The following is a 6,000-nucleotide window of genomic DNA, read 5'->3' as shown; positions in this document are numbered from 1 at the left end:
TGCAAAAAACAAAACAATATGAACCCCTACTCTACAAAAAACACCCAAAAAAATCAAAATCAGTGAAAAGAAACCCAAAATCTACAATCCCATTGCAAATACCCCAGTATTCAGAACCCAAATGTACACAAAGACCCATAATCTGCAACTCCATTGAAAAAAAACCCAACAATCCGAACCCATAAATCCGAAACAATAAAAAACCCAACAATCGGAACCCAGATCTGCAACCCCATTGCAAAATCAGTGTAGAAATTCATAATCTGCAACCCTATTACAAAAACCCCATAAATCCAAACCCAAATTTGTTAAATGTGTGAAAAACCCCCAAAAAAAACCCTAGATCTGAAAAAAAAAATCACAAAAAGGAGGGACAGAGAGAGAGAAGAGGGAGTGGGGTACCTTGCCGGAGAGGAGCCGGAGAGGAGCCGGAGAAGGAGGCAGAGAGGAGCCGGAAAAGATGCTTCAAAAGGAAAAAAACCTCACCATTTTCGTCGTCTGCTTCATCAAAGCAAAGAGGGAGTGACGAAGAGAGAGAGAGAGAGAGAGAGAGAGAGAGAGAGAGAGAGAGAGAGAGAGAGAGGGACGTACCGACCGGAGAGGAGCCGGAGACGAGCCGGAGAAGAAAAACCTCACCGTTGGTCGTCTGCTTCGTCGGGAGAGAGGGAGTGACGAAAAACAAAACCCAAGTTTTATTTTCCCGTGGGAAAAGGAAAAGAAATCCCACGGTTTTGGGCGGAAATGGAACCCCGTGAGCGCGAGAAAATCATATTTTCCACGTCATTTTTTTTATTTCCACGTAATATAAATTCTGTTTCTCATGAAAGCAAGAGAACACTAAAAAATGACTTTCTCGGGAAAAAATACGCGACTTTCCTTTACCGCGACACCGCGGGAAGGCAAGCGAACACAGCCAGATATTCGCAAAAAGAAAGTCGGGGATTTTTTTCCCGTCTAAAATTCGGAAAAGTGGAGAAGAGATGTTACGGGCTTACCTGGTTCAAGTGTGCTTTAAGACATTTAATCCCATCCGTTCAAACAATCCTACGGCCATGAGACGGCCAAGATTCCCAACTCACTCTCTCACGGTAACTATAATTAAACCCTAATTTTCATTGGTTTTTTTGGTTTTTTCTTTGGTTTTTATGGAACACATAAACCCTAATTTTAACCTATGCCAAGAACAAGAGATGCAAGAATCTCCGTCTCCTGGTGCTACTGATTCTTCAGGGATTTTCATGGTGGGTTTTGTGATTGTTCACATTGTGGGGCTCAAGCGAACTATTACTGGGCACGAGTTGGTAGGCTTGATTCGCGAGCCGCTCAACTCTTATGATGGGAATGCGATCAAAGTCATCAACACCCAAGCCGTCCAAGTTGGGTATATTGACCGCTCTTCTGCTGCCCTTCTTGCGCCTCTCATGGATTCCAATCTTGTAATCTTGAAGGTCTTGTTCCTAAACCTCCTAAGAATATAAACCCATATAAGCTTCCTTGCCAAATTCATTTATTCACATCCTTTGATGAGATTTCAATTGTTCGGTCCGCAATAATGGCGAGTGACTTGAAGTTGTTTCATCATCCCAACCCCGCATTGGTCTTATCGGAGGCTGCCATTGTTTAGGAGAAGAAGTTTAAAAAAGATGTCGATGAGATTTTTAAGTTGGTAGGTACAGATGTGGGGGAGAATGGGAGGAAAATTGTTGAGCCTCCTAAAGAAATTATTAAGTCGGAGCTGTTTTTGCACCAGAATGAAGGGTTAGCATGGTTGCTTCATAGGGAAAATTCTTGTGAATTACCACCTTTTTGGGAAGAGAAGCACGGGGTTTATAAGCATCTGTTGACGAATTATGCGACTAATGACCGGCCTGAGCTGCTGAGAGGTGGTATCTTTGCTGATGACATGGGTTTGGGAAAGACCCTCACACTGATTTCTTTAATTGCAATGGATAGACGAGGTAATGTTCCACCTCTCTCGCTTCACGTCGATGGTGATGATAATTTAGAGAAGTTGCCAAAAGATACTTCATCTCTTTCTATTCATAAGAGGTCCAAAACGGAGGAATCTGGCCCCAAGAATGATGTAGGATCATATAAAAAACATAAGTTGAATGATGGAAGTAAGGGAGACTTAAAGGATGATGTAGTGGATGGCCCCAAAACTACATTAATTGCCTGTCCTCCTTCAGTATTCTCGACGTGGATAACTCAACTGGGTGAACACACCAGACCCGGAAGCTTGAAGGTGTACATGTATCATGGTGAACGTACTCAAGTAGCCAAGGAGCTTCAAAAATTCAATATAGTGTTGACGACGTATAGTACGTTGGCCGTAGAAGCGCATTCGATGGGCGGGGGGGGAGGGGGGAGGAGCTCGACTTGCCTTTACTCAATAGGACCTATGAGATAGAATTTCTTATTCCCCCCTAAGTCTCATCTTCCTCACCGACCGAAGCCGGTCGCGTACTATATAATAAGGGGGGGATAAGGAAGAATTTCGATTTCTATGAGGAAAAAGGAATTTCCACCTTGTTGAAGATCTGGTGGTGCTACCCGAAGACTTGAATGAATAGCCATCGCTGTTAAGAACAACTGAGATCCAATGAGAATTTGCGTGTAGCTTCTGGTCTTTGACATAAACAAAGAAGGTTGTAATAACGAAATGGACATGTGGGCATTTTTTCCTAATAATCACTAAAAGCATCTTTCTTTCAATCGACCTCAACGATCGAGCCCTCTAAATGTAAGGGGAAAAGGGAGGCAGTTTGGAAGTATCCAAAATCACTTTCTCATCCACGATTGACCAATCCGTACTTGATATCGGCTATGCCAGCCTTGAACTTGAAGTAGATCTCCTGTCTATATTCGACAGCTTGAAGAGGGCAGATAGTTCCCTTGCATGTGCATGACAGGTTTCCCGGGAAAAAAAGGATTTGCTTCCGGTTATTGAATGAAAGAAGAGGAGCAAGTCGAGGCATAAGTAGAAATAGAGGTGGAGAATAAGTGAAGAGCATTCCATAGCTATCGAATATGGGCCATGGAGCCCCAGAGGGAGTCTAAACTCTTTACGTTCTAATTTGATTCCCTACTATATTAATAAGGGCTTTTAGGTGCCACACTGAGCGGGTCCTTCTTGTGGTGGACTACTACTACTACTAATACAAGGTGTAGCGATGATAAAGGAACTCATTTTCTCGGACGAGCAGATCTTTTAGGATGAGTTGGTTACCATTCTTTTAGGATGAGTTGTGTTCAGAAGGCGTCCATACCGGCTCCTGTAAAGGGGTATGGTATGGGAAACCTCCGTCTTTCAATGGTGAACCAGTGTTGGGCATAGTTCACACACCGATCGAACTTGGTTCATCGCCAAGCGCCATCCCTCGACTACTTCAATGTGGTAGACTAGGGGAGGTGGACGGTTATAGACCTGTATAAATAGGATAACAAGATCTCCAAGCCATTGAAGCCCACCTGTGCTTCTTAACTTGCTCTTGCCGTGCACCGCTTTAAGCCCATCTCTCGTGATCAGCCTGCATCACGAGTATCCGAACACAAGGTCCTTAAGCCAAGTGCAAGTCCATCCAATGCGAGTTTTCCGCAGTTGAGTATTATCATGCCAGTGTGATGAACAAACTAACTACCTTGCGAAGCAACACGCCCCCCTAATCACACTGCCTGTGTGAACAAAAAAAAAAGTTTTCCCAACCAAGGTAATGGGGATTAAGCAGGAGAGAGGAGGCTTTCGAGAAGGAGGAAAAGCCACAATTCTTTATGGCTTTCCGATTCTATCTCTTGCTAAGGCACTTTTCCAACCTGCGAACCATGCTAGCGTGCTTGCGAGCGTTCGATAGTAGTGCGAGGGAGGTCGGTAAACCTTTATGTACATAAGCATGAATCCCTTCGCCTGTCCAGCTTCTCGTTCTTCATGTTCTCCCGCGGATCCCAAGAGGCATAAGCCCACTTCTATCCGTTCGGCCTAATCCCTACAGTCCCATCGAACATAGGGATGTTCCTCACGAACTCAACTCGGAGATTGCCTGGTCTTTCTCGCCTTTTTCTACTATGCCTTCATCGTGGAACCTCTTTATTTTGTCCTAAAATTGCCAAACCAAAGTGTCTTTGCTTGTTCCCAGCTCGCCTCACTCTATGGCAATCCTTTCCACTTCACTAAGTTTGTGGCATAAGTTCACTCTCTTGCTCATATAGCTAAAGCCCACCATGGAACGAGACATTGAGTTCACCACGTCCCGATCCTCCAAACCCGAAGGCTTGGTCATCCAAGGAGCAAGCATGCACCATGGACTAATCCGCAAGACTTCTTTTGTATATGGATCTAATCTTGATGATGATAGATCTCTTTTGTGGAAAAATTGACTATTTCATGCTGGTATTTGGAAGAATAACACCTAATTTTGGGAGATTTTAATGCTATAAGGTTTAAATCTGAAAAGTGCAACGGAATTCAGTTTCTCAACTGACTTTAAAAACGACGTGGATCCATTCAAGGGCCCTTCTCCGGCCCTTGCATCTATCATTCCTCTATTTATAAAAGTATTTAGGATCAGTAAATAAATTTACATTCTAAATGTATCAATACATATAGGGGAACTAACATTTAAAAGGATGTAAACAACCTCAGGCTAAGCTATATAATATATTGAAGGAAAACATAGATTCCCAAGGTTTTAGATAACTTTGAGGTTAGTTATGTCCACACTCAAAAATCACTTTTACCATCAACGATAAAAGGCAATTTTGGGGTCCTCCAAGGCTACATAAGGGGACTTGTATGTGAGATCATGACAGTTGATCTTATAGATGATGAGGCTACTCATATGGTCTTGGCCCCATCCCAAATGGAAATCCTTTGGGTCAGATAACGGACTATAAAAATCCTTTGGGTCAGAATCCTGAATGAGACTTGCTGGATCAAAAGCCTATCAAGGTAATCTCAATGCCATTCAATCAGGCTTATGATTGTCGTTTAGATCAATTGATTAGATCGCCCAAGCAATGCAGAAGTGGGCTCTAATACAGGTTTTTAAGGAGCGTAAAACATGCTAAAATAGGCATTGTCACATTCCTTAAAATGCACTTATTAGCTTAGCCCCACCTATTTGTCATGTATGTGATTAGATATTTTGATCTGAAAATAAACCTGGCAAAATGCCATTGAGAACACGTTAATCATATAATAATCTTTGGCCGTCGATCCATCAAGCAGTATTTAGGTCTCCATTAAGAAAAACTAAAATAATAATTTTGGGTGCACCGATACCACTTCAAAAATAAATAAATAAAAATTGGGTGCAGCGATATATCTCACCCTTTTCTTCTGTAGGCCACCCCCTTTCAGTGTATTTACGACTACATTTTTACACTAGAACGGGGTGGCCCTAGGAAGAAAAGGGGGGAATATATCATTTCCCTAATTTTTGTAGCCCATATCTTATGCCCCATATGGAATCAAAAAATTGTCTTTCACTATTGATCGTGAAAGTGACTTTCTGCCTAAGTTGTTCTCATTATCTACTCAAAGCATTTAGTAGGCGGGGTTTGATGGCAACTATAGTTTTCTCTTAATATAATGTGTAGATGAATGAAGTCAAAACACGTCGAGTGAGAATAAGGTAAAGAGAGTTGGAATCCAACAAAACTCCACATTTCTCTATTTAAAACTGCAAGTATGATTGTTGATATAAATAAACCTTGACCGAAGAAAACTATGTATGAAACCACTTTCTTTTCACACAAGTTGCTGGCTATCCAACTGTGTTTTCAATTTATCTGAATTGGACTAAAACAAGTAGGAAGTTTGGAAATGACTACTAGTCTACTATGCATATGCATTCAAACGAGACCCAAAATTTGCCTATTACACTTGGTCTGGATTGCAGGAAAAACATTTTTTGAGGAAAAATTTTACTTATCTTTTTTTTTTTTTTCAGCAATTTATAGTGACGTGATAAATTTTAAAGATACCATTTTAAAGGTCTCTGT

At 41.7% G+C, this 6,000-nt stretch overlaps 1 pseudogene; it reads left to right on the top strand.

Moving 5' to 3' along the window:
* Positions 1-1,190: 1,190 nt before the first annotated feature.
* LOC143891190 (putative SWI/SNF-related matrix-associated actin-dependent regulator of chromatin subfamily A member 3-like 1 pseudogene) lies at positions 1,191-2,410 on the top strand (annotated as a pseudogene).
* The last annotated feature ends 3,590 nt before the right edge of the window (positions 2,411-6,000 follow it).

The sequence above is a fragment of the Tasmannia lanceolata genome, unplaced genomic scaffold (genome assembly GCF_043159265.1).
Source record: "Tasmannia lanceolata isolate RefF3 unplaced genomic scaffold, GAP_Taslan_0.1 ptg000002l, whole genome shotgun sequence".
Lineage (NCBI taxonomy): Eukaryota > Viridiplantae > Streptophyta > Magnoliopsida > Canellales > Winteraceae > Tasmannia > Tasmannia lanceolata.
This window is presented reverse-complemented; position numbering and strand designations above follow the sequence as displayed.